Source organism: Capsicum annuum, chromosome 12 (assembly GCF_002878395.1).
Source record: "Capsicum annuum cultivar UCD-10X-F1 chromosome 12, UCD10Xv1.1, whole genome shotgun sequence".
Taxonomy (NCBI): Eukaryota; Viridiplantae; Streptophyta; class Magnoliopsida; order Solanales; family Solanaceae; genus Capsicum; species Capsicum annuum.
Genome location: NC_061122.1, coordinates 87,609,601 through 87,622,828, shown reverse-complemented (window position 1 = coordinate 87,622,828; position 13,228 = coordinate 87,609,601). Strand labels below are relative to the sequence as shown.

The window sequence follows — 13,228 nt, the reverse complement described above, 5'->3', positions numbered from 1 at the left end:
TTAGACTGAAATTAAATAAAATGTATAAGGCTCAAAATATACAAATGGCCCAAAGTAAAAGATATACAAACTATACAAAAATGTGTCATGTAACATTGTCAATACTATCAATGCCAACATAGTGAATATCTTGTAGTCAATCACAAATGGTGATAAACCATTTACTTTCCCTTTTTAAGTCCTAGCCTTGACCAAAGGTGAAGATATAGGAGAGTGACGAGAATTCATAAAATCATTCAATACTCTAAATGGTAAACTTATCTCCAATTTACACTTCGGACATGTTAATTTCTTGATTCCTCCTTCATTATTCCCTTTGTGTTGAAGCACAAAATTCTTAATCCTTTCTAAAGCAATCCTCAAAGTTTCATCATCCATATTAGCAAAACAAACTCTAAACCAACCAGGCTCTGAACAATGAAAAGAACAACCTGGTGAAACATTAAGTTTAACATCATTACTAATCATCCTCCAAAGTTCAATTTCACTGTCAAATGTATTTTCCTTTGGTAGCTTTCTCAAATCCATCCAACCAAAAAGGCCAGTGTTACTCTTCAATATGTTAATTCCCATTTTTTCAAGTCCCTTAAGTAAACTCCCGGTGCCTTTTCGCTAGCCTTTCACGACTCTCGGCTACGAATTTCTCGACGAAAGCCTCGTCTGATAACATGTTTGATATCAAGTACTGTGTTTGCGTTGAGACGAGCCCAAAACTCGACATTTTTCGGGCACATTTCGTTACAACATCGTCGTACGAGTAAATAATCCCAACCCTGAATCCAGGAAACCCCAAATCCTTCGATAGGTTATATACAACATGTATCAAATTGCGGTTATTATTACTTCGGAAATGCTGATGAAATTGGGCACGTTGAAGACCATGGCGGCATAAATTTCATCACAAACCAGATGGATATTTTTCTCGTTAATGAATCTTATTGTATCTTTTAAAGTTTCTTTGTCTAAAATTGTGCCCAGTGGATTTGATGGATTGTTTAAAAGCAAGCCTTTTATGATAATATTGGATTCTTGAGCTTTGTTGTATGCGTCTTCTAAGGCTTTTCTTGTAACTTTGAAATCATTAGACCTTTCACAAATAACAGGAAAAAGTTGCACCCCAGTTCTCCATCTCAAATCTCTGTCAAATCTGCAAACAAAAGAAATTAGAGAATATTTTAGTATACTTCAATACATATTCTGTCCTAGAAAAAAAAAACTAAGAAATTTTCTTTTCCTGGTATTGAAAGACAAAATAGAAAACCGCTCAATTGATTTGCTGATGTTAGACTAGACACGAGTTTAAGAAAAAAAAAGGGTCCGAGACTTCTGCATGAAAATTAAGTATGATTAGAATATCAAAAGTGTTGTTAGCGGTAATCTCCTTGTGTTTCCTCCGTTTCAATTTATTTATGTGAACCTATTGTCTTTTCTAATATGTTAAAAATAGAATTACCTTTATATAAATTTGAAAACAATATAATTTACACTTGTTGGTTTGACCTTAACAAGAAACTTCATACAAATGTTATGCTTGTTTAAGAATATAAATATCAAAAATCTTCATTTTTTTCTTAAATGAGCAACTCCACAACCCGCTAAATAGATTTACATAAATTGAAGGGAGATATAGTAATTAATTGTGTGACTTGCTTATTAATAATTTTCTTTTGCTTCTTTATGTTTTTATTTTACCACTAGTGAATAGATATGCGCTTTGCGTGACAATTAAGCCCTTATATTTAACGGAAAAGGGCCTAAAATGTCCTTCAACTATCCAATATGGTGTAAAAATACCCTCCGTCTACCTATTGGGCCTGATGTGCCCTTGATGTCTACCTATTTGGTCTACTTTGCCCTTTATTTTAACAGATTAATTTATCGTCAATTCATTAATGGCGTGGCTTCTTCTGATTGATCAACTAATAATTAATTAAATTAATTAATAACTCAACCCATTAAACCTGACCCACAACCCATCCAAACCTAATAATCTGACCCGTTAATACTCCAAACCTAATAACCCACCCCGCCCCATCCAACCCTAATAATAACGTAAAAAAAAAAAAACTCAAATCAGTCAACTCTTTTCTCTATTTTTCTCTTTTTTTCTGTGCCTTTTCTGAATGAAAGCATAGCAACTTGAGTAAAATTCTTGAGGATCTCAGTTCGCAGTTGTAATTTTACTCATATTCAAGTAAGATTTTTTTTTTTTTGGTATTTTCAGTTAGGATTTTCTTTTTGTTTTCTTATATTATTGCGATTTGATATATATTGGTATTTCTATATTGTTCCGTGTATCATATGTTTATTGTGGTCACTTTCTAAAGTAGCATGACTTTTATGCTTCCATTTACTTGTCTAAAATTAGAATTTTTTTATAATGTTCTCTCAAATGAAATATTGTTTTTTCAGCATTTATTTTGTATATTTTTCTTTATCTTCCATAATTTTATGGTGACTGTTATGTATGCCATAGTTTGATGTATTTATGACTGTTAGGTACGTGATATTTTTATCAAAATGTTATCTTTTTATATCCGTTTTTTGTGTTACATTCTCAATGTGGTCCCTATCTCTTTATTCTAATTTATCGTTGGCTTGACATAAAATATTGAAAGATTTTCTATTTTTGTTTTCTTTATTGGTTTCTGATAAGTCACTTTCTCTTTGTTTTATGTTTGTCATATGACCCCTTCAAAGAATGCTTGAAAAGGTTGATGTAGTCTTTAACTATGGAGGAAAATGAGTCCTTACTACTCAATTTTCCTACTTAAAAAACTGACTCATATATGGGAAAGGCGTGGTTCAGATTTGCTCTCTTATATAGATATATGTTCAGAGTACACTGAAAAGTTAGATTTTAGTAAGGTGAAACAGTTGTTATGTATAGGGCCATTTGGTGGGCATTATCTAGTTGAGAGTGATGTAGAAATTAGAGCTTAACAAGTTGCATTGTCTACTCAATCCAATCTGTTTAAACTTCAATTGTTTGTTGTTGAAGAGGGTGAAAATATTGTGCCAACTCCTAACATTAGTCAACATAATGGACCTTTTTCTGCAACAGTAGATGCAATAACTAATGGTGAATCAAGTAAGGAAGATGAGGATGAAAATGAACCTATAGATAGTGATTATAACAGTGATGAGTTAGAATTTCTTGAAAGGGAAAAGTAAAGAGAAGTCAATGAGAGTCTACATAACTTCTTAGAGTTGAAAAAGGGAATGAGCTTTAAAGATCTTGATGAAGCAAAAATATTTGTGAGCTTTTACTCTATTGTTAAGAAGAAGGGCCTTAAAGTTGCTAAGAGTGACCCTACTAGAGTTAGATATAAGTGTGATGTTGGTTGTCCTTTTGTGTGTTTGATATTAGAAGTTAGTAAAGGTCAAGGATTTGAAGTTAAAACCTTGGAAATGGAACATACATGTCAGCCATGCTTTAAGAATTGAAGAGCTACTCAACAAGCTTTAGCACATTATTTCAAGAACAAAATCAAAAATAACCCTAATTACAAGGTGACAGATATGAGAAAGCATGTGGATGATAAATTTTCACTTAGGGTGTGTTTGGTATGATGAAAAATATTTTTTGAAAAATGTTTTCTTATTTTTCCTTGTTTGGTTGTACTAAAACATTGGAAAAATGTTTTCCAAAATAACTTATTTTCCTTTATTTAAGGGAAAATGACTTCCCTCATGGGCCAAGGGAAATCATTTTCCAGAAAATGACAGATGTGACATTTATGCCCCCACCCCTCTTCCCTCACTCCAACAACACTTAAATTCACATTACTCAAAAAATTCACATTACTCAGAAATATTTTTCACTGTGATTTGCTCCAATTTTTCACTGCTTGAAATAAAAAATATTGAAGTCCGAATTTTTTCTTGTTTCCAATGTTCGTTGCATGTATTGTTATTTTCATGTGCATAGAGAAAAACTTACCTATGTTACTTTTGCTAATTGCATATTCCATTTTGTCATCGTTGTAGCTTGTTTCACAAGGTTGAATAAGCTCGTCGTTCAATTTTATTTTTATTGATTGTGGTATCTTGAGATTTTCCTGATAAAATGTTGAAAAGTGTCTCCTATGTTTGCTAATTAGTAATTGCTTACAATTTAATGACTTGTAATATCTTACTACTCGATATTGATATTATTTGCTATGCTTAAATTTGTTCAGGCAGTGATATATTAGTTAATAGTTAGTAGTATTTTTTAAAAAATATTTTTCATTCACCAACCAAACACTAGAAAATATATTTCTGAAAAATATTTTCTACTCACCAATCAAATACCATAAAATATTTTTCGAAAAATATTTTCCACTCACCAACCAAACATGAGAAAATAAGTAGAAAACCAACTTATTTACAGGAAAACTTTTTTCAGGAAAATATTTTCCATCATACCAAACACACCCTTAATGTTAGCTATACAAAGATGAAGAGGGTTAAGAGAATTATCTTAGAGAAACTGGATGGTAGCTTTATTGATGATTTTAGTAAATTGAAAGCATATTCTCAAGAATTGTGGGATACCAATCCTGGTTCTGATGTTGTGATAAACATATCTAAAGATGCCTTGGAACAAGGTAAAAGAAGATTTTTTAAGAATGTATGTGTGCTTTGAAGCTTTGAAAAGTGGTTGGAGAAGTGGTTTGAGACCATTCATAGATCTAGATGGGACATTTTTAAAGGAAAAATTTAAGGAAATTTTATTGGTGGCCCTTGGACAAGATTCAATAAAGCATTTTATCCACTTGCTTGGGCAGTGGTTGATAGAGAAACAACTAGAACATGGAAGTGGTTCATTGAGTTGTTGAGAAATTCATTAGGTTTGGTAGATGGTGAAGGTTGACACTTATGTCTGATATGCAAAAGGTAATTATTTGTCACTTTCATTATTTTTTTTTATTTTTTTGTTTACACTTGTTATGTTGATTGTTTCATTATTTCAGGGGTTGATCGATGTTGTTGGTCAATTGCTTCCAAAAGCACACCACAGATGGTGTGTAAGACATATAGAAGCTAATTGGGCTAAGATTTGGAGAGGTGGAGAGATGAAAAAGTTAATGTGGTGGTCTACTTGGAGTACATATGCAGAAGAATTTGAAAATCAACTAAAGAGCATGAGTTTTGTGTCTGAACAAACAGTCAAAGATCTATTATGGCATCCTCCAAAATATTGGTGCAGAGCCTATTTTGACACAGTGTGTAAAAACTTCACATGTGAAAATAATTTCACATAGTCATTCAACAAATGAATTTTGGCTGCAAGGGCAAAGCCAAAAATTAAGATGCTGGAAGATATCAGAATCAAGGTATTGTCTTTATTTTACCTAATGTTATATTAATGTCTATATCTAACTGTTAATGTTTTGTATAGGTCAGGGGTAGGTTGAAAGATCTTGAAGCGGAGGGTGAAAAGTGGACGGAAAATTTTTGTCCATATGCCATGGAGTTGTATAATAATTTCAAAATCATTGCACAAGGTTGTCATGTTCAAGCTAATGGAGACTTGGGGTATGATGTGGATGAGGGTATTGATAGGCATGTTGTGAGTCTTGCTAGTAAAAGATGCACATGTAGGACATGAAATTTGACAGGAATACTATGTCCTTATGCTATTAAAGCTTTTCAACATGATAAACAAGAACCAGAGGATGAGATACACTAGTGATATTCAAAAGATACTTACATGTTGTTGTACCAACATAAAATACAACCGGTTAGGGGCGAGAAATTCTGAAAAGTTCATCCTTCACATGCTATGGAGCCACCAGAAATACATAAAATAGTTGGTAGACCAAAAGTTTTTAGAGAAAGGGAGAAAAATAAGGCAAGGAAAAGAGAGGAATTCTGGTCAAAAAGTAGAAAGGGACTTAAAATGACATGTGGTTACTACGGTGCAACAAGTCACAATTCAAGGACATGTCCTATAGTAAGTTCTCTATTCCTTAGTTATGATTTAGTTAGTTCCTTAGTTAGTTATTATTTACTTATTATTTACACTGTTGTTGTCTATTTAACTGTATAGTCACTTTGTCAAATTTCGTAGCTTCAAAGAATAGAAGAAGCTCTCTAAGATGTGCCACTGTCAGCACCCCAACCTAGTGAAGAATCTATCTTCATGCCAACTTTTGGATTTTCTGCATCGTCTAGTCAACATATAAGCCAATCAATTGATGAAATTATTGGTCCTTCAAACAAGAAGAGGAAAGCTAAGGATAAACTTGTTGCACCTTCAAAGAGGTTTGTGAAAAACAATTTGCTGCTTCTAGCATAGTTCAGAGACTATTGCACCTTCAAAAGCACTTGTTGATGAAGATGAAACTAGAGATGAGCTTGAAGTTGAGGATGAGCAGCCTTTGCATATGCCTAGGGCTTTAACTGAAGCTAAGACTAGGCTGAAAATTAAGAAGTTACAGCAAAAACCAACTGCTACAAAGAAGATTAACTTCAGGGGTGATGAAAATGGTGTTAGTATAACTACTAATCTACCATATTCACCAAGAAATATGACTTGGAAAGGCAAATCTTGTGTTACCTCAAGTCAATTGGCAACAGAAAAGGAGAAAAAGATTAGCAAACTGAAGACAAAGAGGAGCAAACACTAAGGAACAACAATTATGCATATGTAGTGACTTTATGATTTTGAGGATGTTATGTAATGGCATGGCACAATGAATTTTCATTTTTTGGTATTTTGAATCAGTCTTGAACTAACTTGATTGTATTGATTCACTTTAAAATATTTGGGTGCTTATTATCTTGATCGTTTCGATCTTTTGTGTTGTGATTGGCCATTGTTTCATTTTGATGTTTTGTCTTGTGATTGGCCATTGTTTCATTTTGAAACTTTGTGTTATGACGGGCCATTGTTTTGATGTTGCGTTGTGACTGCATTTCTTGGTCTTGCACTTGACTTTTGGTGGTTGGGGGTAGGGTTTGTATTTTGGCCTCTATTGTTGTGACCTTCCCAGTGGTTGGTTGGTTAGTTGGATAACATAATTGGAGTTCTGGGACACAAATATTATTACATTTCTTAGCTGGGTTCAAATCTACTAGTTAATAGATTTAAGTGATGGAGCAGTTGGTATTTGAGTTAATTGAGTTAATTAATATGTGGAGAATGGCACGCCAAAACAAAGAAGAAAAGTTTAACATCGTCAAAGGATGGGTAGCGCGCAATGGTCTTTGGAAAAGCAACTAGGTTGATGCCTTACTGCCTCTAGAATATGACACCATCTTTACCTCTATTGGGGCCATTTTACGTCTTGACTCTTCATTGAACAAAATAACATTGATGTCCTTGTTGTTGTTATTGTAATTGCTTTGGAGTCACGAAGGTGTTGATGTAGCGCATATTGTGTTCTCTAGCTTCAAAATTGATAGCGTCATTATAATCTAAAATTTTCTAGTTATCGCCAAAGGTGAAACAGTGCTCATATATTTGATGTCTTCTCGATTATCTGAGAATGATATGTAAAACAAAAGGCGGAGTAGCTCAATGCCCTGAACAATATCTCGAACACATGAACCAAGGACAAACTAAATGCAATTCTTGAATAGTAATCAACTCTCGTTTGCAATATCATAGGCACAAAGAACATTGATGTAGTACTTCTGGAAAAAGGATACTGAGATGGTAAGAGTTCCTATTTTACAATCTTCCAGTATATAGTAAAACCTCTCGTATTCTAAGGAGATTACATTTTTGACCACCATAGTGTGGAGCTGTGTCCCAGAATTCGTCACGCATCTTTACAAGTTTGAGTCTTCGTAATAGCTTCTGAATGCTTCGTATCTGGTTAGCTGCTTCTGCAATCAAGCAACAAGCTGAGAATTAAATCCGTGATGTTCAAGAGTGCTATTAATAATTCTAGTCTTAATGTCCTGACATTCCTCCGTGATTTTCTCTCCCTTGAATGAAACTCTTTCACATTAAGCTACCTAAAGATTAGTCTTCTTCATATACTGCATTTTACTGTTCGCGTGAAGGGCTCATACACACATTTGCAAGCAATGCATAACACAACTTCTTTTAGCTCAATTAGTTAAAGAAAATAACAGAGTCACAGGTCTATCGGAAACAACCTCTCTATCTCACCTTTGAGGTAGAGGTAATGTTTGCGTACATTCTATATCAATAGGACGCTCCCATGGAATAGTTGTTTTGTGCTTTCATCTGTCTATCAGGAGCAGTTGTGTCGTTTTCCGAGAAATTGGCCCAAGTGACCTAATTGGTTGTTATCTTATACGCTTATACCACTACTAGCTATTTCTGTTGTAACCTACATATTAAAGCAACGCAGAAATGCAACTGTACTTCCATATCAGGTTCATAAAATAATTGTTACTTTCTTGAAAGAGCTTACTGCCTAATTTGGTTTCTTTTCCTAATTAGAGGTGATACAAGCAAAAATAAACCGTTTAGATACTTGAGAAATATATTTGTTATTATCCCAATAGCACTGTCAAAAAAATGAATTCTTGTTGTTTCTACCTGCAGCAACATGCAGCATCTCAGGAAAGTCAGCGGTTCAGAAGTTCTGCACTTATTTTTGGTGTCATAGGGGAGGCAAGTCGTACTGGCATGGCCTTACTGATTTTTTTTCAATCGGAGCATCAAGCAGCATAACCCAGTTCAACTTGACTAAACCTGTGCTCCTCCGCGGAGAGCGTTTGCTTTACCCAACTCCCTTATCACAAGGCAGAAATCCACCACCGACACATTATTTTGAATGAAAAATAGAAGTGTCTGCCCTAGCAAGCACTTACTCCTATCAAAAAGCGACACTTCACTAACAAGCAAGAAAGGCTCCAAGCAGTGACGGACCCAGGATTTAACCATAGTGGGTGCTTAGAAAATTTAAAAATTAAAAAAATAAAAATTCACCTCAATGAGGTTCGAACCTGGGGCATCCCTTCTAGTGGGGAACCTTAAAGCCAATCTAAATGTCAATGCACCCAACCAACCTTTCTTTTAGTGAGTGCTTTTATATATTATATACCTATTTTTATATATTTTAAATATAATTTTACATATTTCGCGTCAAGTTTAGTGGATGCCGGAGCACCCCACAAATATATGGAGGTCCGCCCCAGGCTCCGAGTGATGTTACACCTCTGTTAAGAGTTATAAGAGCACACAAAATCAGTCTAAAAAAATTATAACTACTTCATTGTCTATGAGACGATTTCTAAGCTCTCTTCTACCATTATCAACAGTCTTACCGCTTTGGTGTATTTTCCGTGTATTTGCAAGGCTAGCTCTAGGTTACCTTTTTAATCCTAGACTCCTCGAATAGATACATATCAATTTTCACTATGTTACTACTATGTGAGGATTTATAAGTTGCAGACCCAATCCTTGATAGCAAGTCATAGGGCATGGTTGGGAGTTAGTTCCAAATGGCTTAGTTTCAAATTGGTCATTGGAGAAGTATCATGACTACTTTCCAGCCATCCTTGGATGGCCTCTCCTTCATATGTGAACCCATCTGCGGTTACCTGGGGGTCATGCATTATGTCCTAAAATAAATTCACAATGATGTGAGCATTATTGAGCTGCAAATATGAAACCTAGAGAAATTATTCCAAACAGCAAAGTGGAGTGTGAAAAATACAAACATAGCACACTAGATGGATCATCTTTAAATTAAGTAATGATCAATTTTGAATCATAAATTATAACGACAGGAAACCTATGATGCCATGCAACTGGAACAACAACCATCTCATAAATTTTACATTCAGATTATGTTTTAGTTTTTGATTTTTGGTTCCATGTTTTGCCTTTAGGGTGGGGGGCAAGGCTGATTGAGAGGAGAAAGGATAAGAAGGACTAGGTGTTGTAACTTTGACATGATAGCAGCACTACCAACCTACACAGATCAAACTTTGAGGGACTAGTTATTGTTGTAGTTAAAGAAAATAACATTGTGTTAACATTATGGGATAGATTTGATGAAGACTGAAACCACAGCTGCCTAAGAATAGGACGAAAATAGTGAAAAATTTACAGCCACGCAGAGTAAGTCCCACCTTTTCTTCTTTTTTTCTATTGCATCATAAAATAAGGAACTAAACAGAACTCAAGAGTTTAACTCAAGTTGCTATGCTTTCATTGAGAAAAGGCACACAAGAAAAAGAGAAAAATTGGAGAAAAGAGTTGACTGATTTGAGTTATTTTTTTACGTTATTATTAGGGTTGGATGGGGCGGGGCAGGGCGGGTTAATAGGTTTGGAGTATTAACGGGTCGGATTATTAGGTTTGGATGGGTTGTAGGTCAGACTTAATGCGTTGGATTATTAATTAATTTAATTAATTAATAGTTGGTTAATTAGAAGAAGTCACGTCATTAATGAATTGAGGATAAATTAATCTGTTAAAATAAAGGGCAAAGTAGACCCAATAGGTAGACATCAAGGGCATTTCAGGCCCAATAGATAGACAGAGAGCATTTTTGCACCATTTTGGATAATTGAAGGGCATTTTAGGCCCTTTTCCGTATATTTAAAGAATGTCCGAATAATAATTTTTTATTAGGTTTACATATTTTCATGTTAGGTTGTGAGATGTTATATATATTCTTTTTTAATTAGTGATTCTTCAAGAAAACAAATACTAAATTGAGACGTTTAAATATGAAAATGAGTGATATAACATCTGAATTAGAGAGAATCGAACAAAAAGAAGATTAGAAAAGTAAAGAAAAGAGCCAAAAATGATAATCGATCGCTAAAAAATTACGAGCCGATAAATTCTATGTTATCAACAAAGCAATAAGTTAAAGATATTTATTGTCGCCCATGACATAGTATAAAATTTTATGATAAAGTCTTGTTGTTGAAGGGTACATTTCTTGCATTTAACGAAATAGTTAACTAAAATACTAAAATAAGCTATATATATATATATATATATATATCATTCAAACTTCTATAATTTGCCAAACTAATTAATTTGATAGTCTCTCTTGATGGATCTTCCAAGACCATTAAACTTCCTTCTTTATTTTAATAAACTTGTATCAAATTAAATTTGTTCTCTTTTTGATGAATTTTACACAACCATCAAACTTCCTTCTTCATCTTGATGAACTTGTATTTGACTATTATTACACAATAAAAAAATTCTAAAGAATATTTCTATGATCTTCATCAAAATGATGATTACCATATTGTCACATGAAAAAGATGTAAAGGAAAAAAAGGATAAGAAAAATACTATCAAAAGAAAGAAGGAGAAAATGTAAATGAGTATCCAACAACTCATAGATGATTGGTATTTATAGATGGATTAATCCATAAGAATTAAGTAGAATGGGGTTGAGAAGACATGTAATTTAAGTGAAGAATGCGAATAAATAGAAGTTTTTTTATAACTCATGAGATATTATTAGATATAGTAAATATGATAGAGTATTTTTTTAATTAATACACAAATTGATTAGTGAAAGAATGAAATACAAAATTCAAAAAAAAAAGAAAAAAGATAATTAGAAATGGAGGCCATAGAGAAGTGCGATTATCAACAAAGCAATAAGTTGAAGATATTTCCCGTTAGCCATGACATGGTATAAAGCTTTATAATAAAGTCTAGTTTTTGAAGGGTATATTTCTTGCATTTAATGAAATAGTTAATTAAAATACTAAAATAAGCTCTCTCTCTCTCTCTCTCTCTCTCTCTCTATATATATATATATATATATATATATATATATCAGTCAAACTTCTATACTTTGTCAAATTAATTAATTTGATAATCTCTCTTGATGGATCTTCCGAGACCATTAAACTTTCTTCTTTATCTTGATTAACTTTGTCAAATTAAATTCGTTCTCTCTTTGATGAATTTTGCACCGCCATCAAACTTCCTTCTTCATCTTGATGAACTTGTATTTGATTATTATTACACAAGAAAAATTCTAAAGAATATTTCTATGATTTTCATCAAAATGATGATTACCATATTGTCACATGAAAAAGATGTAAAAAAAAGGATAAAAAAAATACTACTAAAAGAAAGAAGAAGAAAATGCAAATGAGTATCCAACAACTCCATAGATGATTGGTATTTATAGATGGATTAATCCATAAGAATTAAGTAGAATGAAGTTGAGAAGATATGTAATTTAAGTGGAAAATGCAAATCGATAGAAGCTTTTTTATAACTCATGAAATATTATTAGATATAGTAAATATGATAGAGTATTTTTTAATTAATAAACAAATTGATTAGTGAAAGAATGAATAAAAACAAATTAAAAAATAAAAGAGAAAAAAAATTAGAAATAGAGGTCATAGAGAGGTGTCACATCACCTCTTCTATGACCTTCCTTTTTATTATGTATAGATTCTAAAATCATGGTTTGGGGTGGATATAAATTAGATAAAATGATATTTAATCTTTGTTTCACAGACTCTTCAAAATAGTTGTCACAGTCGTATGAATTCACCCCAAAAAATATGTACTAGTTTTGTTGGATTCAACACGCACTCATAGACTTTATTTTGTAGGATCCCACAAGTGTCGCTGGATTCAACACACATTAATAGACTTTTTTTGGAGGATCCGACCGGTGACACGCACTCATACATGTTCGGTAAGTCAAAACATCTTAATTAGTGATTGATTACCCGGTATAATAGGGAGTAGGAACCAGTAAAGCCTGTCCAGGATCAGCCAAGAAGAAGGCCAGTAATTCATGAGCTCCAGGTCCCCCTCCGCTCATTACTATGTGATCCGCCTTAAATTTGATTTTGTTTCCTCTCACTTTCGACATGAACCTTGCAACTGCCTGCACATATATATAATATCACTTTGTGAAATAGTGGGGGGGGGGGGGGGGGGGAAGGAAGATTAAAAACCTCTTTGTTACATTTTTTGCATTACGTTGTCTTTAGTTAAAGATGTATATACTGTATCAATATGACCTTTAAATATTGTGGTTTTAAGCTTGTCATGTGTTAGGAAAGACGGGCACACAATCAAAGAGCCCGACAAGGTAGCAGCAAAAATTACCAAAGACTAAACTTTCCCTTTCAACTTGAACCAAGAGGAGACAAATAAACCAAGAAAAATAGAGTAATATGCAGAAAACAACTCAACCAAATGAAACAAGATAAAAATAAAGGCAATCACACGAGACACAAGATTTATGTGGAAAATCCTTCAGTGTGAAGAGTAAAAAATCACGGGACCAAAACCTCCACTATAATC

General features: G+C 33.3%; 1 pseudogene; it reads right to left on the bottom strand.

Moving 5' to 3' along the window:
• Positions 1-174: 174 nt before the first annotated feature.
• Positions 175-13,228, bottom strand: part of LOC107849020 — a 30,113-nt pseudogene continuing 17,059 nt past the window's right edge.